Here is a 27,700-nt window from a genome sequence, read left to right as displayed (position 1 = left end):
CAGCTGCACAAGTCCATTCACTCCTCGTGGACATTAACTAAATGTGCGACAATATCTTCCAATCCAACGTTATGTTGTATCCTTCTTTATATCAAGCAGCTTCTTTTTGTCATATCAAATCTCTCGCCGTTATGCTAGCCAATATTTCAAATTAAGCTCATAGACCCAATCACTGTCCACTAAAAATTCCCAAATCACTCCAAACTTTCCTCAAGGATGTAGTTATCCTGCCACTAAATCCACGTGCAGCTCTGCCACTCTCCCACTTTTGCCAAACCCTCTTCTTTAAGCAACTATTCGACTTCCACTTCTTGCACTTGGCCTTCTTGAAATTTAACCACCGCCTGACACTTTCCACATGACATTCATCATCCTTCGTCGCTCAGTTGATGCCTTAGATCAAAAATCTAACTCAGTTGCTCTTGAACCAATAGACCGCTACTTACTTTAACCCTCTATGGAGATCATCTTTTCTCGAGCCATCAACATTATAAACATTGATTCCATCTTGAACCACCGCACCCAAGTAAATACAATACACTGAAAGAGACTATGTTGGTTGCGGGTCGCCTCGAGGAATGCAGCTCACCTAAGTCTCTATATCATCTATGCTGTTACGCCCATTAGGCCACTAGAGATACGTGTGCCTGTGCAATAAAAATGCACAGCAAGTGTAGCATGAGTACAAAAACAATGTGTACTCAGTAAGTATCTCGTCTAATCTCGAAAAAGTAGAGACGAGAGGTCGACTTCGACACTTACTAATGGTCCAATAATATCACTACAGTAAAGAAGTGAATAAGTATGAAACAGGGTGAATATATAAAATAAACATGTATAAAATACATAGTACCATCCATCTTCTTCATAATTTTACTCAAGTTCTCAGCTAGCAAGTTCCCTCCGTAACCGGATCATATATATACAATTATAGTGATTTCTGTCAAGAAAATTGTCAGGATTCAATTCAGGGAAAAATCCCCCATATACACCGGTTGCTGGCAAGTGTTACGCATGATTCCATGAGTATAATACATATGTAGATATATATAGGAAATGTCGAGGCGTACGACCCGATCCAACGTAAAAGTAAATTGTGCAATGTCGAGGGTTGAACGGCGCGAACCATATATGCATCTATTTTCGTGCTCGCGAATCATACATGCGACGTAGTCCCCCGCTCGCGAATCATACGTGCGACGCAGTCAAATATAAACTTAAGAGAATACTCTGCTCGCGAATCATACCTGCAACACGGTCCATAATATTTAATATTTAAAACCATATCTCTTTTTAAATTCTTTTCATAATATTAGAAACTCGACTTGGAACCCTTTAAGGAATTTACCCCCATCGCGAAACCTACATGCGATACGGTTGCACATAGATTTCTTGAGTTATTATAAGAGTCCTCAATTCTTTTCTTTTGAAAGTACAAAGTTTAATGGAGATACTTAAATTCTTAAATTTCTCGAATAAAATACCTCTCAACACAACTATTACGCAACCTCAATCTTATCTCTTCTCAAATCAACAATAACTTCAATCAATAACAATATCAACAAAGTATTATGTAACCTAGGACTACCCAGACATAGGCATAATGTAGCTACGCACGGACTCTCGTCACCTCGTGCGTACGTAGCCCCCACAATTGGAAGAACATATTCAATTAATTCACCTATGGGGACAATTCCCTTTTACAAGGATAGAAAAGAGACTCATCTTGCTCCGAAGTTCCATGATCGGCATTCCACGCCCTTCTGAAGACTCAAATTGGTGCACAATGCTCCAAAACTAGCCAATAATTATGTAAACCCATTAACATATGTTCAATTACTCATTATAATCCAATTTATAACAATTTCTAACCCCGGTCGAAAAGTTGGCAAAATTGCCCTCGGGCCCACGCGCTAGGATTCCAAAAAATTTCAAAGATAAAGTTTGCCCACAACCTCACCACGCTTGCAAATACCAAGCATCGTTACTCCATCAACCCAAATCTGAACATTCTTAGCCCGATTGCCTTTCTCCCGCCGGGAATAAGATACTGAATCCCTAAATCATGCACTGAGTAAACCTCCCTTTGAGTCATTCACTGCCCTGATGCATAGCCAAGCATCCTACCATCACATCAATATTGTGCGAAACCCGTTCATAAGTACCATGGAAACTTGTGCCTAGCCTCAGAGCTCTCAGAAGTATGACTACTGAGCTGAAACAACAGAATATCCTTCCACAAGTCGATGACAATAGACAAATCAACTATGAAAGGAGAAGCATCCCGCACCACCTCTGTAGTACCTTTAAAATTTCTCAATTCCTGATTTATAATAAGTGCTTAGCATCGCATAAGATCGATTGGGAAGGAAACAAAGGCATAAGCCTCAAAAGAATCAAATTGCATGATGAGCAAATCAAGAAGGGAAGTGCTCATAACAGCCTTGTAGCCTCTTAAGGATAAGTACAAACGTCTCTGTACTGATCCGCAAGACTCTACTAGACTTGCTCATGACTCGTGAGACCTAAGTGAACCTAGTTCTCTGATACCATGTTGTCACGGCCCAAAATCCATTAAGGGTCGTGATAGCGCCAGACATACTGTCAGGCAAGACAACACCAAGAAATTAATTAAATTCTCATTTTAGGACTTATTGAAATCGTTCCTTTTATACATTAAACAATAAATAATGAAAGTAACTGAAATAAGATGATGCCTTCAACAAATTTAACATTGTAGAATCCCATAACCATCCCAGAACCTGGTGTCACAAGTGCATGAGCTATCTCTAGGAAGCAATATAATACAACAACCGTCTAGAATACAAATTGGACAGAAAGTAAATACAGTAATCTGAAAGAGACTCTGCTAGCTGCGGGTCATATCAAGAAGTGCAGCTCACCTAAGTCTCCGTATCAACCATGCTGCTACGCCCACTAGGCCATTAGAGATGCATGTGCCTGTGCAATAAAAATGCACAGCAAGTATAGCATGAGTATGAAAACAACGTGTACTCAGCAAGTATCTCATCTAATATCGAAGAAGTAGAGACGAGAGGCTGACTTCGACACTTGCTAGTGGTCCAATAAAAATATACCAATAATATAGTAAATCAAGGATATTCATAAAAATGGTTGTAACTCAATAGCATGGAGCATGTAATCGATTCTTTTATTAATAGGAAATATCCCGATTCATTTTCATCATTTAAGCATTTATCTCAAGCCAGGGAGAAACAATTATAAATATCAATGAATTTCAAGGCAAGTAATACAAGCATGCGCAAATTATGTCAAGGTCGTACGGCCCGATTCAATAATATTTAAACTGTGCACTGCCAGAGGATCGAATGGCGTAAACCACAGATGCATCTATTAAATATATCGAAGCGTTCGGCCCGTTCCACAATAGATAAGCACATTCAAACAGTCAAATCAATAATTCATCAAGGAGCAAATATTCAGGAAAAGGAAAGTTTCTCTTTTAAAAGTCAAGAAATGATATCTAGACTTTTATAGATTCATTTACACATTCGATATGTTTTAAGCGTTTTAAATTTGTCAACACGGTTGCAAATATTACAAGTAAAGCATGTTTTTGGTCCCTAAACTACCCAGACTTAATCATAATAGTATCTACGCACGGACTCCCGTCACCTCGTGCGTACGTAGCCCCCACAAATAGGAGCACATAACCAATTAACTCACCTATGAGGACAATTCCCTCTTACAAGGTTAGAAAGGAGACTCACCTCGCTCCGAAGTTCCATAACCGGCATTCCACGCCCTTTCGAAACTCAAATTGATGCACAATGCTCCAAAACTAGCCAATAATTATGCAAATCCATTAATATATGTTTAATTACTCATAATAATCTCATTTATAACAATTCCTAACCCCGATCGAAAAGTTGACCCCACATGCCCGGATTCTGAAATTTTTCGAAGATAAAGTTTACCCATAAGCTCACAAACTCAAATATATAATTTACTCTTAATTTCATACCCACAATCGTGGTCAAAATCCTAGAATACTAATTTTCTAGGTTTTTCCTCAAACCCCAAGTTTCCCACAAATTTTCTTGCTCAAATCCATATACAATCATGTATTTAACTTAAAACTAACATAAACCACTTACCTCATGCTTGGTGATGAAAATGGCACCTCAAAGTTGCTCCAAAATCGGCTCCAATGGAAGAAATGGGGTTGAAATGAACCCAACCCCCGATTTAAAAGAACCTCACTACCTCCAGCACTTTCGCACTTGTGGTACATAAACCGCTCCTGCGGTCCCCACTTCTGCGGCGAACATGCCGCTTTTGCGTTCCCAGACTCTGGGCAGAAAATTCGCTTCTGCGGTCTCCTAGTAGAAGCGCACCCGCATTTGCGGTTAAAGTTCCGCACCTGCTGTCACTGCACTTTTTCACCCAAACCGCATATGCGACCTCATGGCCGCTTCTGCGGCTCCGCACCTGCGACCAAAACCTCGCTGGTGCGCTTACACCAGATATCAACTGCCTCAATTCTTCCTCAAACTTCAAAATTGATTTGTTATCCATATGGAATCCACCTGAGGCCCTCGGGACCCCAACCAATCATACCAACCAGTCCCATAACATAACACAGACCTGCTCGAGGCCTCAAATCACATCAAACAACATCGAATCATGAATCGCACTCCAATTCAAGCTTAATGAACTTTAGAATTTCAAACTTCTACATTCGATGTCGAAACCTATCAGATCACGTCCGATTGACCTCAAATTTTGCACACAAGTCACATTCGACATTATATACCTATTCCAACTTCCGGAATTAGATTCCGACCCCGATATCAAAAAGTCCACTTCCGGTCAAACTCCTCAAAAACCTTCAAATTTCTATGTTTAGCCAAAGGACTCCAAAATGACCCAGGACATCCGAATTCACTTCAATCACACTCCCAATACTAGAATCATCATACGAAGCTATTCCCAGATCGTAATCTCAAACAGACATTGATAACACTAAAATACACTTCAACCCAAACTTATGAAATTCTTTCAAAAATGCTAACTTCCACAATAGGTGCTAAAACATTCCCGAGTCTTCCAAAACCCGATCCGGACATACGCCTAAGTCCGAAATCATCATCATACGAACCTGCTGAAACTTCAAATCCCGATTCCGAGGTCATTTACTCAAAAATCCAATCTTAGACAATTCTTTCAACTTAAAGCTTCCGAAATGAGAAGTCTCTTTCCAAATCAACTCCGAACTTCCCGGAATTCAATTCCGACCATGCGTACAAGTCATAATACCTAAAGTGAAGTTGTGCATGGCCTCAAACTGCCAAACGACGTGCTAGAGCTCAAAATGACCGGTCAGGTCGTTACATTCACAATTACGAGGCTAGTGCTCGCAATTGCAATAACAGAGCACCAGCATACCAGCAACTCTATTTTCAGTTCAAACCATTCCAAAACATGTGTGAAACTCATCCGAGCCCTCAGGACTCTAAACCAAACATCCACACAAGTCTAAAAATATTATACGAACTCGCTTGTGCGATCAAAGCACAAAAATATGATCTAGAACTACGAATTAGACATCGAAACGCATGAATTTCAAAGTAAAGTTCAAGAACTACGAGAATTGCAACTAAGCATTCGAATCCTACTGATTCAATTCCAAATGATATTAAAATTTGTAGACAAGTTCTAAATAACATAATAGACCTTTTCCAAGTCTCATAATCACATTCCGAACCCGATAGCCAAAAGTCAACCAACGTAAAACTTTTAAACTTAAAATTGCCAAATTTTGGAAAAACAACACAAATCAACGTACACACTTCCAAATTCAACTTCGGGCATATGCACAAGTCCAAAATAACGATACGAAACTATTGGAAAAATAAAAACATCGTTCCAAAGTCAACATAAACAATTTAGGCAAAAGGGGACCAACCATTGGTTAACATAAACAACTTAGGCTTCTAAGCCTAGAATCAAAGGGTCCAAATCAACCCAAAATCTTCCCGGAATGAAACTAATCAACATCGTAAGTCATAAAATTATAAACACACATCTGTAAAGCATCAAAAGGGAAACAGGGTGCAATTACACAAACGTCTGGTCAGGTCGTTGCATTCTTCCTCTATTAAAACAAACGTTCATCCTCGAACGTGCATAAAGACATACCTGAAGTGATAAATAGATGAGGATAATGACTCTACATGTCGTGCTCGATCTCCCGAGTCTCCTCCTCGACCAGATGAACCCTCCATTGTTCTTCACTGAAGCAATGTTCTTTGATCTCAATTTTCGGACCTGTCTGTCCATGATAGCCACCTATAGCTACGTAATTTTTGACCCTCCCCAAGATTTTACACATTTTTAGCTTAAATATTTAGTTTAGACCTAATATGTTATTTCAATTAGTTTTGACACTTTTGCTTTAGTTTATCAAAAAAGTAAAAATTACAAAAATATTTTTTTCTTTTTAGTTGCTTTTAGTTTATATACCTTTCGTAAAACTAATATTAGTTTTATTTTAATAATTATTTTTACTTAAGTATGGGTAATTAATATTTTTTGTAATATTTCTATCTTTTTTTTTTATTAATAGGCAAGACTATCTTTGTTTTTTATTTAATAGGCAAGATCAGATGTTGGATGAATAGATATTTAGTTAATTAGGCTAATTTTAGGCAAATCTAGTCATAAAAGCCCAAGTTTCTAGCCCATTCCCTAAGCCCAATACCCTTAAACCCACATAATAACCTAGACCTAACATAATAAAAACCCAACACCCTCTTCGCTTCTAATCAACCGAAAAAGGACAAAAAACACACGACACCCCCTTCCTGAACTTCTTCTTCTCCATTAAAACAACAGACCTCACACCACCCCACAAAACACCTACCACATTACTTCCTCCAGCAGCACCCTAACTCACGCCTGTTACCCCCTTTCTTCATATCCACCCAAACCCACACGAGTAAAAGGTGACAAACCACCCCCAAGAGAGGAGAACGACCTCCACTACCAAAATCAGCACCCATACACACATTGATGCCCTCACCGGCCAACCTTTCTCTTAGAGCTACTCCCTCGTATAAATCCTACATCCTCAAGTGTAAAAAAGGGGAAGGGAACCCATCGTTCCCCTTTAGATTAATAGCTCCAATGGCACTGTTTTGACCTCTGTGACTATCGCTGATGATAGGCTATAATTACGTATTTTAGTCGCTTATTACACCCAAATTTACTGCACTTTAATTGAGTTTGACTTTAATCACTAGTGTCTTGCACTAATTGTGTGTTTTATGTCTTGTAGGAGTGGTTCCGAGCTATGGAATGAATTCAAGTAATTTAGAGCTTTGAAGTCTGAGTAAAAGCCCAAGGAATTAAGCCGGGATCATATTCGGCGATCAACGGATGATAGAGCAACAAAACGAAGAATCGAGTAGGCATATTGCGCACTGTTTAGTAAAATACACATAACATTTTGCTCAGAGCTCCATTTGAGCTTCACAATATATTGTTGGAAAGTTAACTCAAAGGGCTACAGCTTTTAAGTCTTAAGTTTGTCCAAATTTTAAATGAAACAGGGTGAAAAATGTAGTCAAAACCGCGACCACGGACCTGAGGCGCGCTGAGGCAGTACAGTAGGAAAGTACCGCTCCCGTACCGCGCCCGGGTCACTGCCGTAGACGTCTAGACCTGGAAACTTTTCTGTTTTCGCATAGGAGAAGGTATAATAGTTTGGGTCCGACCCTACTTGGTATATATACATATACATGGAAAAATGGTATTTTGAGGGGAGGAGACTAATTTTTGACACAAATTCGACTTAAAGAGGCAGAGACAAAATAGGAGCAAGGCGGAGAATTCTTCTACGAGTTTTTCCTTCCTCTTCCTATTTTTTCATAATGGTTATGACTTTTAGTATTATAGTTTTACATACTATTATGAATAGCTAATATGTTATCTAGGGTTTTGATAGAACCTTTTTGTAGGATAAATTCTTGTTATGTTTTTATATAATTGAGTCATTGGATTTCTCTACTTGTTCAACTACGTGTTTGTTGTTGTTGATTGAATGGCTATCAATTGACTGTGCCTATTTAGTGTGTAGTGATCGAGAGAGAGTACCTATTTAGGTAGTTGTTGAACAACATCACTCCTAACGTATGTGAGATATCAATATAGTGGGTTTAATGGCAGGTTTAGAAATAACAAAGCCTTGACGTGGTCATAATGAGCGGTTAGGTAAAGCCAACTAGCGTAGCGAGAGAATATGTCTAGTAAATTGTTGTAGTTACTCGAGAGAAAACTACGATACCTAAAGTGCTCACGATCAGTAGAGAATACATTGGAAAAATTGTAGGGAACATAGCTAGAAGGATTCCAACAATTGGGGAAATCATAACTCTAGACCTCCTTAATTTAATCTCCAACCATTTGTCTCGTTAGTTGATAATTTTACCATTTTCTAGTATTTGCTAGTTAATTAGTTAGAAATATAAATCTTAATCTCTATAATTTAGAAAATTATTCAAACTTGTCTTTTTAGTGATATTAAATAGATATAGCTAAGCCTTAGTTCTCTGCAGGATTTGACTCCGGACTTTTAGACCAGATTATATTTGTAGCGACCGCTTATCCTTTTTAACACTAGAGTTGGGCGTGATCAAATTTTGGCATTGTTGCCGGGGAACTAACAGTGTAGTTGTAGCTGTATATATTGCTAGGGTTCAAGTTTGAACTTTTATTTTGTTTTGTTTTTTTGTATTCTTTTATAACTGTTGATTTGAGAAACATGACATCTTGAAATTATGGGAATTTAGGTGTAGATAATTTTACTATTGATCTCCATAAAAATTGTGAAGGAAACCACCAGTGGCAAAACTTTCAAAATGTTCCTAAGAGCGAGTTATATGCACCAACTCAATCTTATTTGTGGAATGTGTGTGATGTGTGTGGTGGTAAAAATGGTCACTTTTATGGTTGTGCTTATATTTCTTATCTTCCCCAACACCTTACGATGATGGTTCTACCTTTTCTTGTGAAGTTAACAGGAATAAAGAACCTGGGGATGCAGACCTAAAGGAGATTGATAATAAGCGAAATCTGGGTGATTTAGCTATTGTTTATGCTTCTGCTTGATGATATTCCAATGATATATTGTGATTAATTGATGAATTATGGGCTTTAATAGTGAATTGTATACATTTCAGGTAAAGAAGCGTATATTACGTAAATCAAATATGATTGGAACCATTTTGGAGCAATAAATGAAAAACCCCTCGGAATTAATTATAGTGGAAGAACAAGAACAGAATCAAGAATATTGGACAACTGGACTAGCGCGGTCAGGTGCGCGGCCAGATGCGCGGCCGCGCTAGTCCAGATTTCGGGAAAGGTTGTTTAAAGGGGTAAAATTGGAATTTCTTCTGAATCCCACTCAATTTACATAAAGCAAGAACTCCATTATTGGAGTTAAGCTGATGGAGAGTGGAAGATCTGATTTTTAGAGAGAGAAGGAGGAGGAAACTCATCTTCAACTATCAAAAATCAATAGGAACATCAACTTGGAGCAAAGATTGAAAGAGTTTTTCTAAACCTTCTCTTAGTATTTACGTATATTATGTTTAAAGATTTTTATTGTTGATTTTTGTATGATTATGAGTAGCTAAAAACTCAAATATTCTTGGGTCATGGATGTTAGATAATTATGGAATTTGAAGCTTAGATTGAATATCTTGAATCTATCGTTATGGGTTGTTTATTTGATTCTGCTTCTAATTATTTTACTGCGTAGCTAACAGTGAAATATTATTTACGAATCTTGAGTTAAACTTGAGAAAGGAAATTCTTGATTGCATATAGAATCAAATAGAGCAAGATCTGGATCCTGGGCGTTGGGTGAAAGATTTGCAATTAAGATAGACATATACTTAATTGTCTTGTTTGGTTGAAAAATAGGAGTTGTAAATGCATTCTTGTTAATATTAATACCATAGACATATAGGTATTAGTTTAACTTGAATAGATGCATAAGAACTCGAAAGATTCTTATGAATATTATTAACCCTATAATCAATAACTCGGATAATTCAATTAATTAATCTAAAGCTAAAATAGTAGCATAATTTCTAGCAAGTCCATGACCCGGGAATATATTTATCCAAATTGTTATAAACATATTGTGTAATTGGTGTAGTAATTTTGTGTTGAATTATTGTGCAATTATTAAGTACGTTGTAAATTGGTTCTTTATATATTTTGTGATAATTTAACTTGACTTGATAATTGTTTGAGTCTACCTCAGTCGAGAAGTTGATCACAATTCCTCGTGGGAACGATACTTTACTTACTACTATATTACTTGTCGATCGCGTGCACTTGCGTGAGTGTTTTGGTCGCAACAAATTTTTGGCGCCGTTGCTGGGGAATTTGAAATTAGCTACTTGACTGTTTTAAAATTTTATTAGGTGTTGATAAAAAAACCTAAATTTTCCATCTATTTTGTTTGTGTTGCGCAGGCTCTTCTCTTGAATGCGGAGGAGTAGAAGCACAAACAACCTCTTCCCTTTTGATCCTGAAATTGAACGAACAATTCATAGAACAAGGAAGGAGTGGGAAGCTAGAAACAAAACAGAAAGAGAGTTGGACATTCAAGTTCAACCACAACCAACAGTGATGGCAGGTAATCAAGAACGTGCGGCGATAGAAGCAGCAAGGCCAAACCTTGCTAATATGACTCAGGCCATTGTGAAGCCTGAAATCACCGGTCACTTTGAGCTTAAACAGTACATGGTGCAGCTGATACAGTCCATTGGGCAATATGTTGGTCTATCTCATGAAGACCCACAAAGGCACATTCAAATTTTTTTAGAAATAATGGATACTTACAATTATCCAAATGTTTCCAAGGATTATGTCAGGCTGACCTTATTTCCCTTTTCATTATTGGGGGATGCTAGAGAATGGTTGCAAAAAGAGCCAGCTAATTCAATTCCACAATTGGGATGATTTAGCAAAGAAATTCCTAATCAAGTTTTTTCCCACCAAAAAGACAAAGTTTTTGCGGAGTCAGATTCTTGGGTTTCAACAACGGGATGGTGAAACTCTTCGCCAAGCCTGGGAAAGATACAAGAAACTACTTCGGGATTGTCCTCATCATTGTCAAACTAATGAAGTACTGGGCCATACTTTTGTTGATGGATTGGACGAAACTTCCAAAATGAATCTTGATTCAGCTTGTGAAGGTAGTTGCATGGCAAAACCATACAGTGAAATACAACTTCTGCTAAATAACTTTACTGCTAATGATCATAATTGGCAAGGTGAAGGAGAACCAAGGAGAGCAATGAAACAGAAAGCAGGGTTACTTGAACTGGATGACATTTCCGCCATGAGAGCAGATTTAGCAAAATTGGCAAATCAAATGACCAGAATGACAATGGGACCATCACAACCAATGCAGCAGGTTCAACAAATGTCAGTTTGTTGTGAAATATGTGGAGATAATCACACAAGTGATATGTGCCCAACGAATCCTGAATCTATTTATTATGTGGGGCAACAAAGCAGAGGGCCGATGAACCAACATGCACAATATGGGAACACTTACAATGCAAATTGGAGGAATCATCCTAATTTCTCTTGGGGTGGAAATCAATCAAATCAGAATCAATATAGACCCCAAGGAAATTTTAATCAACCTCAAAGGCCACCACAATAGGCAGAAGAAAGTACAAATAATTTATTAAAAAAATTGTTGCAAGACAATCAGCAACTCAGAACGGACTTCAGAAATCTTGAAAGGCAAATGGGACAACTGGCTGCAAATCAAAATACTAGACCTGCAGGGGCACTTCCTGGTGATACAGAGAAAAATCCTCAAGTGAGTGCAATTACACTTAGAACAGGAAGGGAGTTAGAAGAAGTTTCATCAAAGAAAAAGAACAAGCAAATACCTGAAGGTGAATTAATTCCCAAAGCAACACAGGAAGTAAGGAAAGATGATACAATTTCAGTACCTGTAAATATTCCAAGACCACCACCACCTTTTCCACAAAGATTGCAGAAAAAAAATGACGATCGCATGTTCAACAAATTTCTCTCTATGTTGAGTCAGATTCAATTGAATATTCCGTTGGTAGATGTGATTCGTGATATTCCAAAATATGCCAAATACATAAAAGACATTGTGGCCTAACAAGAGGAGACTGACTGAATTTGAAACAGTTGCACTTACTGAAGAGTGCACTTCAAGGGTCCAAAATAAGCTTCCTCAAAAGCTTAAGGACCCTGGCAGCTTTACTATCCCTGTAAGAATAGGCAATGTTGACGTAGGTCTTGCACTTTGTGATTTGGGAGCAAGCATAAATTTGATGCCATTGTCTTTGTACAAACAATTGGGTTTGGGAGCTCCAAAACCCACCACAGTGATGTTGCAACTAGCAGACAGGTCCATAGCTTACCCGGAAGGGGTGATAGAAGATGTGCTACTAAAAATTGGGAAATTTATTTTCCCAGCTGATTTCATTATCTTGGATTTTCAGGCCGATGAAAAAGTTCCTATTATATTGGGAAGACCTCTCTTGGCTACAGGTGATGCTATAATTAAAGTAAGAGAAGGAAAAATGATCATGAGAGTTGACAACGAGGAAGCTGTTTTTAATGTATATAAAGCAATTCAACTTCCTCGGCAGTATGAAGAATTGTCTATGATATCTGTCATGGAGATTGATGAACAACTTGTTACCTCAAGTGTATATTTGCAGGATTCTTTAGAAAAAGCAATTGTGTTGTTTGAAAGTTTGGAGATTAATGATGAGGTTGAGGAGATGAAACATAATTTGAATGCAACATGTGAATATATAAAAGGTTTTAATCCCTTTGAACCGTTGAACAGGCCAGATGGTCCTCCTCTGAAGCCCTCAGTTGAAGAAGCTCCCAAATTGGAATTAAAGCCTTTACCTTCTCATCTTCATTATGCTTATTTGGGTAGTTCTGAAATGTTACCTGTTATTATTTCGACTGACTTGTCTGAATTGCAGGAGGAGAAATTGTTAAGAGTACTACGTGAGCATAAAAGAGCAATTGGGTGGACAATGTCCGACATAAGAGGTATTAGTCCAGCTTTTTGCATGCATAAAATTCTCATGGAGGAAGAGCACAAGCCAAGCATAGAACAACAACGCCGCCTAAATCCGAACATGAAAGAGGTGGTAAGAAAAGAAGTGATTAAATGGCTTGATGCAGGTATTGTATTTCCAATATCTGATAGCAAATGGGTAAGTCCAGTCCAATGTGTTCCAAAGAAAGGAGGAATGACCGTAGTAACAAATGAAAATAATGATTTGATTCCCATTAGAACTGTTACTGGGTGGAGGATTTGCATAGATTATAGAAAATTGAATAATGCCACCCGGAAAGACCATTTTCCCCTTCCCTTCATTGACCAAATGCTTGATAGATTAGTCGGGCAGGAATACTACTGTTTTTTGGATGGCTACTCGGGATATAATCAAATTGTTATAGCCCCAGAAGACCAAGAAAAGACCACATTTACATGCCCCTATGGGACATATGCATTTAAAAGAATGCCATTTGGTCTTTGCAATGCACCTGCGACTTTTCAAAGGTGTATGATGGCTATTTTCACTGATATGGTTGAAAGATTTGTGGAAGTATTTATGGATGATTTTTCTGTATTTGGATGTTCTTTTGATGAATGTTTAATGAATCTTGATAAGGTCCTTGCTAGGTGTGAAGAAACAAATTTGGTACTAAATTGGGAAAAATGCCATTTCATGGTACGTGAAGGCATAGTCTTAGGGCATAAAGTGTCTAAGAATGGATTGCAGGTGGATAAAGCAAAGGTGGAAGTAATCGAAAAATTACCTCCACCAACATCCGTTAGAGGCATTCGCAGTTTCTTAGGCCATGCGGGCTTTTACCGTCGTTTCATCAAGGATTTTTCAAAAATCTCATCTCCTTTGTGCAGGCTTCTTGAGAAAGATACATCTTTCAAGTTTGATGATGCTTGTCTGAAAGCATTTGATGAGCTGAAACGAAGATTAGTTACTGCACCGATTATCATTTCTCCAGATTGGAAACTTCCATTTGAATTGATGTGTGATGCAAGTGATATAGCCATTGGAGCTGTTTTGGGGCAGCGGAAGGAGAAAATATTTTGTTCCATTCACTATGCGAGTAGAACTCTTAATTCATCTCAAATGAATTACACTGTTACTGAAAAAGAGTTGCTCGCAGTAGTATGGGCATTTGATAAGTTTAGATCCTATCTAGTGGGGACAAAAGTCATAGTTTACACAGATCACTCCGCTATAAGGTATTTATTTGCAAAGAAAGATGCCAAGCCAAGGTTAATTCGATGGGTTCTTCTTTTGCAGGAATTTGATTTGGAGATTCGAGATCGAAAGGGAACAGAGAATCAGGTTGCAGATCATTTATCCAGGCTGGAAAATAGAGGCCATGTCACTGAAGGAGAATCAATCAAAGAAACATTCCCTGACGAACATTTGCTAGCTATCACTTCGGATGAAACCCCGTGGTATGCTGATTATGTGAATTTCATTGCAAGTGGGGTGACTCCACCAGAATTCACAGCTGACCATAGAAGAAGGTTCTTACATGATGTGAGATTCTACATGTGGGACGAGCCTTTTCTGTATAAGCAATGCGCAGATCAATTGGTAAGAAGGTGTGTCCCTGAGGAGGAGATGAATGCAATATTGCATGACTGTCATTCTTCTCTTTATGGAGGTCATCATGGTGGAGACAGAACTGCACAAAAGGTTTTGCAATCAGGTTTTTACTGGCCAAAATTATTTAAAGATGCACATGCTTTTGTTAAAAATTGTGACAGGTGCCAAAGAACCGGAACGATCACGAAGAAGCACGAGATGCCTTTACAAAATATTTTGGCAGTAGAACTCTTTGATGTCTGGGGAATAGATTTCATGGGACTATTTCCATATTCTAATGGGCACAGATATATTTTGGTTGTAGTTGATTATGTATCTAAGTGGGTTGAGGCCATTGCTCTTCCTACTAATGATGCAAATGTAGTGGTAAGTTTCGTAAAAAAGCACATTTTCACACGCTTTCCAAGAGTGTTGATAAGTGATGGAGGAACACACTTTTGCAACAAATTGTTGAAAAATGTCCTAGGAAAATATGGCGTGAGACACAAGGTTGCTACTGCATATCACCCTCAAACGAGTGGTCAAGTTGAAGTGTCAAACAGGGAGGTAAAACAGATTTTGGAGAAAAATGTGAGCGCAAATAGGAAGGACTGGTCCGGTAAGTTATAAGATGCATTGTGGGCTTACCGAACTGCATACAAGACTCCAATAGGTACTTCTCCATACAGGTTGGTTTATGGAAAGGCATGTCATTTGCCTGTTGAGCTAGAACACAAAGCTTATTGGGCAATCAAAAAGCTAAATATGGATATGGACTTAGCCGGTGAAAAAAGACTGCTACAACTCAATGAACTTGATGAGTTTCGGTTGCATGCTTATGAAAATGCCAAGTTATATAAAGAAAGAACCAAGAGGTGGCATGATAAGCACATCCAACATCGTGAGTTTGTGCCGGGTCAAGAAGTTCTTCTGTTTAATTCAAGGTTAAAGCTTTTTCCAGGAAAGCTTAAGTCTCGTTGGGCAGGCCCTTTCGTTGTAGTAAGCGTGACTCCTCATGGAACAGTTGAATTACGAGACACAAATTCAAGTGGTACTTTCTTGGTAAATGGGCAACGAATTAAACATTATTGGGGTGGTGACATTCAACGTCACAAAACCTCAGTAGATTTAATTGATGTATAATACAATATGGTGTCGTGCCGCGACGTAAAATAAGGCACTGGTTGGGAGGCAACCCAATGATCATGGTATTTTTGATTATGATATTTATTGTGTACTAATAAATACAGGTGAACGAGGGCTGATGCTAAGGTAAAAAAAAAAAAAAAAAAAAAAAAAAAAAATTGCTCAGGTGTGCGGCCGCGCATTTGACCGCGCTACTTTGGGGTGCTCTCTGTCTTGGCCGCGCACCTGACTAGCGCGGCCGCGCATTTGACCGCGCTAGTTCAGTGGCTCTCTGTCTTGGCCGCGCACCTGACTAGCGCGGCCGCGCATTTGACCGTGCTAGTTCAGTGAAATTTTTTCGTTTTTTTAGTTTCTTTTTGTTTTTGTTTTTGTTTTAATTTGTTAATTAAATTACTATCCTACCCCCCTAATTACCCTTATCTGAACGCCTCTCTCCCCAAAAACCCCCATTCCAACAAATTATCTCTCTCTCTAACCCCATCCCCCTAATTCACATTCATCTTCTTTACCATTCTCTTCCAACAAAGGTATGAATTCTTGTTTTGTTTTCTTTTATTTTTCTATTTTATTTTTTTCAGATTTTTGTTTATATGCAAATAAAGTAGTTATAGTTGTTAAAGTTGGTTTCTAAGAATGGTGTTGATATTATAAGTTGAAATGTTAGTAAGAAATTAGTTTTAAGTTCTAAGTTCTTCTCTTCTTTTATTTTTCTTGTTATTTTCCAGATTTTGTTTAATGTTTTAAGTAAATATAATGATAGTATTGATGGGTATTATGTAATAATAGTGAACTATTCTCGTATAGTTCTTTTATACAGAGAATAATGTTAGTGATAATTTAGTTTTATTTTTATTGCTATTTTTTGAATTTCTGTTGAAGTGTTTATACATATGTTGTGTTAATTGTACATAAATTGTATGTATAAATTAGTGAAATACTTGGGGGTATTGCTGGTTGATGAGTGTGGGGAGGAGAACTACTTGATTGGTGATGTTTTATGGGTGAATAAGGGTGATTATTGTTCTAACAAGTGTAAAAGGGGTTATGATAATACAATGCATGTAATGTGTTTGTGAAAAAGCCCCTATGAATAAGAAAATGTAGTTTGTGACCAATGATGAGTGTGAAGTCTAAGTAACCCCATTGAGCCGCGAATTTTGGATTGGGCTATGTTAATATGTCATTGTCTTGCAGCTATAATGACTAACTCCAGAAAAAGACGTACCACAGGTCCTTCCTCAAGCAACCAAGTAGGCAGAGCTAGGTCACGAAAGGCAGCAATTGCACGCCCATTTGATAATACAAGATTTGTTTCGGCCAAAGCTCAGGACCGATTTGTAGAAAAAGCTGAAAAGAAACCAATTCCTGAAAGAGGTGTTGACATGAGAAAACTTCAGCGGTTGTGCCCTCATATGCACGATGAGTTGCTGAGAAGGGGCTTACACACATTCGTTAACGAACCAGGTGAGGCAAATCTCATGGTTGTAAGAGAATTTTATGCCAATGCTCCAGAGAATACAAATGGAATAGTCACAGTGCGCCAAAGAGCAGTGAATGCTTCACTTGAGGCAATTCGTACTACTTATCAGCTGTCTGCACCTCCAGAGGAGAATAATGACTTCTATAACTATGGTAAGGCACCCACATACGAAATTTGGGAAAGATTCTTTGAGGCCATTTTGGCACCTGGCAAGGAAATTTCCTGGATGACTTATGGGCAGAAATTTCATTCTAATGCACTCACATTTGAAGCAAAGTGCTGGTTGCATCTCATATGCACCCGATTGATCCCATCACACAATAAAACGGAAGTCAATGGACCCCGAGCTTGTCTTGTCTGGTGTTTTGTTAATGGTCACGACTTTGACGTAGCTAAAATCATGTATGATGAGATGTTCACTCGCTGCAAAATCAAGAGGTATGGATTCTTCTTCCCTTCACTAGTTACTCAACTATGCAGGGCTGCTAGTGTGCCAGAATATCAACCTGCTGATGGGTTGGTTGAAAAGGAAAGCAAGTTCCTAGCTGATAAAGTGACAACGGGGAAAGAGCCGGAGGTAGTAGAGGTGGTAGAATCAAGCAGCTCTGATGATGATGACGACGATGATGATGAGGAGGAAAATGAGGCAATGAATGTTGAAAGTGAGGCGCAGCCAGAAGCACCCCGTGCATCATCTGCAAGACTGTCATCAGCTGCAAGACTATCATCAGCTGCGAGACTGTCAAGATCAGCATCACAAGCAGCACCAGCAGCAACATTATCACGAGTAGCTTCATCTTCCCGATCTACCAGATTGCCTCATCAAAACACATTGGAAAAAGATGTGGAGGATCTTCGCATCACTATGACTGGGTTGGGCAACCGTGTGGAGGAGATAGCTGACCGACAAGTCAAGTCGGAGAAAAAATTTATGGGTTGGCTCAGAGCATTGGGGCGTGCATGTAATGTGAATCCTGACACTGTCTCAGATCAGGAATGAAGTTTCGGGGAAGTATTTTTGCCTCTTTTCTTTTTAGAAATGGAAGTCATGGGGACATGCCTTACGTTTAAGTGTGGGGTGGAAGGATGGTAGTAATTATTATGGATTTTTAGGTTGTTTTAATTGTTTTGGATTGTTGGAATGTTTTGGTGGTGTGGTACAATATATAATGTTTTGGGATTGCGTGATTATTTCACTTTTGTTTTTAAATGTTTTGGTGATTTAGTATTGTTGGAGTAATTGTTCTTAAAACATATTTTTTTTAGTAGTAATATTGGCGCGGCCCGATGACGGATTCTTTTGGATAGGTGTTCTTGAGGGACTGAGCTTATTGAAAACAACAAAAAGATTTTTGTTTTTTTTTTTGGTATTTTTAGGTAGTATAACAAATCTCCCTTGGTTTTTCTTTAAGCCACGGTTCTTTTCCAAGGGTTTATTTTGAACCGGACATATGTAGTTTTTCAGTTAGCATATATAGAAGAGAACTCATAGCGTTGACACACATGAACACAATAGAACTTAGAGTGTAACGCTTAGTCTTAATTGTTGAATCTCACCGAAAGTGCCTTAAATTGTATGTTTGTACTGAATTGAATGCTCGTAATGAAGTGTCTTGATGAGCTGATCTGGAATGAGTCATATGCCATGTGTGGTGAGTATTTGTGTAGTCCATGCATTGTATTTGTGTCTAGAACTTGCCCGGTATGTGAATTAAAGCGAAATATTAGGTGATGCTCGATTTGAAAAATGATGTTAGGCTTTCTTTGACCTTTTTGAGCTTAATTGCTTATCACAAATAAAATTTGTCCCTAGTTAACCCTTTTGAGCCTTTAGACTTTTGTTTGGCACCCGCATTACAAGCCTATACACTTTTGTTCTTAATTGACAGTGTTTTAATCTTTTTACCTCTTAAAGCACTTTAATTGTGAGAAGAACGCTAAAAGAAGTAAGAAGGAAATAAGTTTGGGGTGGCTTTTAAGTGGAACCAATAAAAGGATGAAAGGTGCACGTATGTTGTAAATGAATACACCACTAGCAGAAATTGAGTGACAAGAAAAATTACATTGTGTTTTGCTCTAGTTAGTGGGAATGAATTAATAGAGTGCTTAAAGAAGAATGGCGTATTTGTGGGATGACATTGTGTATAAATGAGAAGTAGGTTGAAGAATTTATGCTGAAAAATTGTGGGTGTGATGTGTTAAAGTGCTTAGGGGTTGAGTCACTATTCCTAAATACATTTTACACGTCCCTTAGCCCTCATTACAACCATGAAACAGTCCTAATTCATTTTGGATTGAGCTAGCCTACATTAGTAGAGATTTACATTAAGGGCAAGCTTATGGTACCAATTGCATGCATGTGACTTTTATTGTGAGAGTGAGTGCTTTAATTGATTATTATAAGTATATGATTGGAATGTGCGGAGTAATTACCAAATATTTCTTATTGGCATGATGGTGAGGGCATATGACTTGTGACAGAAAAGAAAATCTTGACTTCTGTGAAGAGCAAGTTGAGGAAGTTTGAATATGCATGGCACTTGAGATTCAACTTTAAAGCTAGGATTGTTCACTGCTATGAGCAATATATGTACATTGTTCTCGGTGTAATACGTTAAGGGAAATAGTTGAGTGAAGGGATCTTTAGAGATAGTTCTAATATAATAGTTTGATTGCTCGAGGACTAGCAATGGATTAAGTGTGGGGTGTTGATAATAAGCGAAATCTGGGTGATTTAGCTATTGTTTATGCTTCTGCTTGATGATATTCCAATGATATATTGTGATTAATTGATGAATTATGGGCTTTAATAGTGAATTGTATACATTTCAGGTAAAGAAGCGTATATTACGTAAATCAAATATGATTGGAACCATTTTGGAGCAATAAATGAAAAACCCCTCGGAATTAATTATGGTGGAAGAACAAGAAAAGAATCAAGAATATGGGACAACTGGACTAGCGCGGTCAGGTGCGCGGCCAGATGCGCGGTCGCGCTAGTCCAGATTTCGGGAAAGGTTGTTTAAAGGGGTAAAATTGGAATTTCTTCTGAATCCCACTCAATTTACATAAAGCAAGAACTCCATTATTGGAGTTAAGCTGATGGAGAGTGGAAGATCTGATTTTTAGAGAGAGAAGGAGGAGGAAGCTCATCTTCAACTATCAAAAATCAATAGGAACATCAACTTGGAGCAAAGATTGAAAGAGTTTTTCTAAACCTTCTCTTAGTATTTACGTATATTATGTTTAAAGATTTTTATTGTTGATTTTTGTATGATTATGAGTAGCTAAAAACTCAAATATTCTTGGGTCATGGATGTTAGATAATTATGAAATTTGAAGCTTAGATTGAAGATCTTGAATCTATCGTTATGGGTTATTTATTTGATTCTGCTTCTAATTATTTTACTGCGTAGCTAACAGTGAAATATTATTTACGAATCTTAAGTTAAACTTGAGAAAGGAAATTCTTGATTGCATATAGAATCAAATAGAGCAAGATCCGGATCCTGGGCATCGGGTGAAAGATTTGCAATTAAGATAGACATATACTTAATTGCCTTGTTTGGTTGAAAAATAGGAGTTGTAAATGCATTCTTGTTAATATTAATACCATAGACATATAGGTATTAGTTTAACTTGAATAGATGCATAAGAACTCGAAAGATTCTTATGAATATTATTAACCCTATAATCAATAACCCGGATAATTCAATTAATTAATCTAAAGCTAAAATAGTAGCATAATTTCTAGCAAGTCCATGACCCGGGAATATATTTATCCAAATTGTTATAAACATATTGTGAAATTGGTGTAGTAATTTTGTGTTGAATTATTGTGCAATTATTAAGTACGTTGTAAATTGGTTCTTTATATATTTTGTGATAATTTAACTTGAATTGATAATTGTTTGAGTCTACATCAGTCGAGAAGTTGATCACAATTCCTCGTGGGAACGATACTTTACTTACTACTATATTACTTTTCGATCGCGTGCACTTGCGTGAGTGTTTTGGTCGCAACAGAGATCAATGATATGTTAAAGTGCCTTCTGAAACAAAATAATGAAAAACAATTGTAGATAGAAAGGCAAGAGGCACTATTCGCTAGTTGGAGTCTCAATTGAGTCAAGTGATTGGAGCTTTTAATGCTCAACAAGCCAATATTTTGGGATAGTAGCCAAGAAGAGCATGAATTTGAGGTGTTAACTGGGGAGGTTAGAGTAGAACATCAACAACCTAGCCAACTACAATTTGAGGATGTCAATGTTGAAGAAGTGAGACTAGAGTCAGCCAAAGATATTGAGGATACAAATTTTGTTGACTCTAGTATCATTGATGTTGAGGATGCTGAAAGTCCTGAAGTTCATGTTTGTGAGCGCATTTGTCCTCACTCCAAACATTTTTCTACATTGTGCTTGGATGACGATATGGAAATAGAGTCATCTGAGCTGATTGAGAAGTCAAGGAATGAGGAACAAGGTGCCTACATTCTGGAATTTTTCTTGCCAGAAAGACAGGACTACATATCTCATCTAAAAGCCAAGAAGTGTAGAATAGTACAATGGTTGATTGAGCTAATTAGATTTGTTCCTCCACCCCTGGAGCATAGCCTAAAACTTGATACCAAATTGGGGGTTCAATTCATAAGCTCGAGGTGGAGGCAAAAACTGATTCGCGTCATGCCACGACGTTAAATCAAGCGCTTGTTGGGAGGCAACCCAGCTTTATTGCTTTCTTTTATTTATTTTTTATTTTTTTAATTGTATTATTTTTGTAGTGTCATTTTTTAGGAGCATGGAAAGCAAAGGTATTGGAAGGATGCAACAGCAAACCAAATGGTTGGAACTAAGTGTGAGGTACATGCACGAAGGACCAAGCTTGGGAGAAGTCTGAGTACCCCATGAGTTGTTAGTGCTTCGGCCTTTGGCCTACCAGGGAGTCTCTTTTACCCTTTTATTAGTTATGGTGTGCATTGGGTACATGCATAATTTTAAGTGTGGGGTGAGGAAATTGTCTAAGTGACTTTCTATGCTATTTTAGTTGTGTTAGTTTAATTGAATAAAAAAAATTTTAAAATAGAAAAGATTGGACTTTTCCCTATGATGGATCTATTAGACAATTTTCTTGAGAGATTTAAGTCTAAAAAAAAGATTTTATTTTGTTAGGTAGTGTAGCAATTCCCCCTTGGTGTTTTTTTTGTGCCGCGGTTCTTTTCCAAGGGTTTTAACCGGGTGTAGTTAATTTTTTTTAGGAATAGGAGCCATTGTGTTGTGTTTTGAATTGAAGCAATATCTCTTGACTTTATTATACCTTGAGAATAGATGAGTACTTTGGTTGTGACACTTAGGCTCAGTTTTTGACTTGTAGAAGTACCTTAAATTTTATGATCTCAACTTTGCTTAATTGCTTTGACTAGAGTGTCTATGAATCCAATCCTGAGTAAGTTAATGTGCCATGTGTGTGTAAGGTTTTGCATTATTCTGTGCATTGCATTTGATGCCTAGAACTTGCCCTTTGTGTTTGCAAAGTGAAATAGTAGTTTTGTACAGTCTTGGAAGTGATATAGGCGGCTCTTTGTTGAGCCAGATATGTATATTTTACCCACCTAATTGTGTGTATCGTAGTTAACCTCTTTGACCTGTAATCTTGTTTCTTTGGCAACCACATTACAAGCCTTACCCATTTGTTTGAGTTAACCATCTATTTGAACCATTGTAACCATTCATGAGCACTTGAATTATTTATGAACTTTGTAAAGGTTAAAGTGTGGGGTGATTGGTTTGGCTTTTGAGTGGAACTAATTAAATAAGGAGAAAGGTGAATTGAAAAAAATAGTTGTATTGTTGTGAAAAAAGTATTCCTTGATAAGTGGTGTCTTTTAATGTAAGTGTGCTTAAAGAAGTATGGGGTAATATACATTGATGTGAAGGTGGAGTTTGGTTTGACATAAGTATGATATTTGAATGTTAAAGTATATGTATTAAAGTGCTTAGGTAGGTGTAGTCACTCTTATATCTAAATGTATCATACCCGTCCCGAAACCTACATTATAACCAAATAAATTCCTAATTGATCCTGGATTGAATGAGCTCGATTAGTGGAGTAGTACACTACGGGCAAGCTTATGGTGAATCTTTTGTGGCATATGAATGTTATTTCTGAGAGTGAGTGAATTCTTTCTATCTTGAGTTCCTAAGCGTTCTTAGATTTTATTCTGTGGAACTACTCTCTTTTGTGAGGGCACTTGATTCATGAAGGAAATGTAATGTCAGTGACCTCTAACTTAGAGTAAGTGGGTGAGTTGTGAATAATGCGTGGTACTTGTGAGTCAAATCTTGAGGTGAAGATGTTATGCTTTTGTGCTTAGTCTATTTTAAATACTCTTGGTGTGCTGAGTTAGGAGAATTGTTTAAAAAGGTCATGTCTATAAAAAAGATGCAGTTTGATTGCTCGAGCACGAGCAATGGTTTAAGTGTGGGGTGTTGATGATAGGTTATAATTACGTATTTTAGTCGCTTATTATACTCAAATTTACTGCACTTTAATTGAGTTTGAGCTTTAATCGCTAGCGTCTTGCACTAATTGTGTGTTTTATGCCTTGTAGGAGTGATTCCGAGCTATGTAGATGGTATGGAATGAATTCAAGTGATTTGGAGCTTTGAAGTCTGAATAAAAGCCCAAGGAATTAAGCCAGGATCGTATTCGGGCATCAATGGATGATAGAGCAACAAAACGAAGAATCGAGTAGGCATATTGTGCACTGTTTAGTAAAATGCACATAACGTTTTCTCAGAGCTCCATTTGAGCTCCACAATATATTGTTGGAAAGCTAACTCAAAGAGCTAGAACTTTTGATGTTTTACGTTTTTCCAAATTCAAAACGGAACAGGGTGAAAAACGCGGCCAAAACCGCGACCGCGGACCTGAGGCGGGCTGAGGCAGTACACTAGGAAAGTATTGCGCCTGGGCCGCGGCCGCAGACGTCTAGGCCTGGAAACCTATCTGTTTTTGCGTAGGAAAAGGTATAATAGTTTGGGTCCGATCCTACTTGATATATATACATGGAAAAACGGTATTTTGAGGTGATGAGACCAATTTTTGACACAGATTCGACCTAAGGAGGCAGAGACACAATAGGAGCTAGGCGGAGAATTCTTCTACGAGTTTTTCCTTCCTCTTCCTATTTTTTCATTGTGGTTATGACTTTTAGTATTGTAGTTTTACATACTATTATGAATAGCTAATGTGTTATCTAGGGTTTTGATAGAATTTTTTGAAGGATAAATTCTTGTTATGTTTTTATATAATTGAGCCATTGGATTTCTCTACTTGTTCAACTACGTGTTTGTTGTTGTTGATTGAATGGCCATCAATTGACTGTGCCTATTTAGTGTGTAGTGCTCGAGGGAGAGAGTAAATATTTAGGTAGTTGTTAAACAACGTCACTCCTAACGTATGTGAGAAATCAATACAGTGGGCTTAAAGGCATGTTTATAAATAACAAAGCCTTGACGTGGTCATAATGAGCGGTTAGATAAAGCCAACTAGCGTAGTTCGAGAGAATATGTCTAGTAAATTGTTGTAGTTGCTCGAGAGTGAATTTCGACACCTAAAGTGCTCACGATCAGTAGAGAATACATTGGAAAAATTGTAGGGAACATAGCTAGGAGGATTCCAACAATTGGGAAAATCATAACTCTAGACCTCCTTAATTTAATCTACAACCATTTGTCTCATTAGTTGATAATTTTACCGTTTTCTAGTATTGCTAGTTAATTAGTTAGAAATATAAATCTCAATCTTTATAATTTAGAAAAATGTTCAAACTTGTCTTTTTAGTGATATTAAACAGATATAGCTAAGCCTTAGTTCTCTGTGGGATTCGACTCCGGACTTTTAGACCGGATTATATTTGCAGCGACCGCTTATCCTTTTTAGGACTAGAGTTGGGCGTGATCAAATTTTGGCGTTGTTGCCTGGGAACTAACAGTGTAGTTGTAGCTGTATATATTGCTAGGGTTCAAGTTTGAACTTTTATTTGTTTTGTTTTTTTGTATTTTTTTTATAACTGTTGATTTGAGAAACATGACATCTTGGAATTATGGAAATTTAGGTGTAGATAATTCTACTATTGATCTCCATACAAATTGTGAAGGAAACCACCAGTGGCAAAACTTTCAAAACGTTTCTAAGAGCGAGTTATATGCACTAACTCAATCTTATTTGTGGAATGTGTGTGATGTGTGAGGTGGTAAAAATGGTCACTTTTATGGTTGTGCTTATATTTCTTATCTTCCCCAACCCCTTACGATGATGGTTCTACCTTTTCTTGTGAAGTTAACATGAATAAAGAACCTGGGGATGCAGACCTAAAGGAGATCAATATCTCACCCAAACCCTAATCCCTCAAGATACCATGAATAGTAAAACCATCACTATTCATCGGCCATAACTCCGGCTTCCGGCAAGGTAACATCACAAGATTGGTCTCAAAAGAACCCCCTTCACTTTGTGAACAATCTCCTTTTGGTTTTCTCCTAAAATCTAAAGACATCTGCAACAGATCTTAAAATTTCTATTCGAGTTATTATAGCACCGACTGATCTCTTAGCAAGCCTTAACGTTACTGTCTTTTGTAACGTGAAGTGAATGGTTTGTTGAAGAATATATTGGATGCTTATTAAATCGTGATTCACAGGTTTAGATCATAAATATTGTTTTTTGAATTTCAACTACTGTAGCATTGAGTGTTCTTCAGCAAAAGTTGTTGCACTCTTCATCACGTCAATGTAGCTTTGAGGAACTTCATAGATGTTGCGATCTCTTCCCAGCCTTTGGCTGTGGGAGAGGCAATCCAAAAAAATCAACAAACAGCTCCTAACATGAAGCCAAAAGTAAGCTCGGATTCATGATTGAGAAAGAAATCTTCCAAGCGCAGCTTTAGCTGAATCTATTATAGGGAAACATCCTACGCTGCCCGGATCACTACACAAAAATCTGCCGCAATTCCGAAAATTGAGTTGCGTCCAGTGATTATGGTTCATGGAGAATCTACTGTGGAATTTAGTGTTGACGAAGTGAATTCATTCACCATTGAGGAGGGACTGCATCAAGCAGTGATTCTCAAATTTTCATATGGAAAACCAGATATTCAAGATTTGCGGCAGATCATACCAAAACAATTTGACGTCAAAGGTTATTGCAACGTTGGACAGCTTGAGTATCGACATATATTGGTAAGGTTTGATCTTTTTGAAGATTTCGTTCATGTTCTTTCAAGGTCCACAGGTTTTGTTAAGTCGAAGGGTGATGAGTTCTTCTTTAGAACTTTGCAATGGACAATGGGATTTAATCCAAAAGAAAAAACATCACGAGCAGTAGTTTGGATCTCCATGCCTGATCTGCCTACTAATTGTTTTGCAAAGAAATCGTTGATCTCCATAGCTTCAGCTGTGGGAAAACCATTAGCAGTAGATAAAGCAACACAGGAGAGAACAAGACCTAGTACTGCTAGGGTTAAGGTGTTGTTAGATCTTTTGGACAAGCACCCCAAGAGAGTTAAGATACAAATCGTGGATAGAATTTTAGGGAAAGTTGTTGAATACTATCAAGAGGTTGTTTATGACAATCTCCCTAAATATTGCACATGTTGTAAGCATCAAGGGCACGATGAAAGATCATGTCGATGGAAGACTGAACAAAATAAGGAAGATGTAATCGCAGCAGAGGCAAGTGAAGGGCTGGACAGTATGGACAAATTGCAAGGTGATGTAAGGGACTATCTTAATGCAAAGAGAACTGGGCAATTGGAAATTGAAGCGACAAAAGAAAATTTAGTTGAGAAGCAGGGCTCACAATTTGAAGGAAGAAAACATTTTGTAAACAACAACAATATGAATAACAATGAAGTCTCAAATGGTATGGTTGCTCAGACTGAGGAATTTGCTACAGGTTCTAACTCAAGGTGTAATTGAGCTGATACATCTGCACAACTGGGTAAGGAAGAGGATGGTCTGGAAAAAACTGTCGCGTTGAATGCAAATGGGAAAGCCGACGATCAGCAGATGATGGCTGCTAGTACATTAAGTACTGCAATTCGAATAATGCAGAACTACCAGCTACACTAGTTGGCACATCTCACAATGCTGAAGCAGTTACGTAAGCAGCTCCCCTTGAGTTTGCTGTGAATATTGCATCAGATGTTGCAGGGGTCGACCAAACTTCTGATGCACAAGGACAATCTGAGGAACAACAGGAGCATAAGGTTACTTCTGATGCAGGCCTAGTAATAGAAATATAGCTGATAGAGCAGTTATTCAATCAGCTATGCAACCAGGAGTTCAAAGTGATACTGTTGCATTGA

This window comes from Nicotiana sylvestris, chromosome 11, assembly GCF_000393655.2.
Source record: "Nicotiana sylvestris chromosome 11, ASM39365v2, whole genome shotgun sequence".
Lineage (NCBI taxonomy): Eukaryota > Viridiplantae > Streptophyta > Magnoliopsida > Solanales > Solanaceae > Nicotiana > Nicotiana sylvestris.
The sequence above is the reverse complement of the archived record's forward strand: the minus strand, read 5'-3'. Positions refer to the sequence as shown.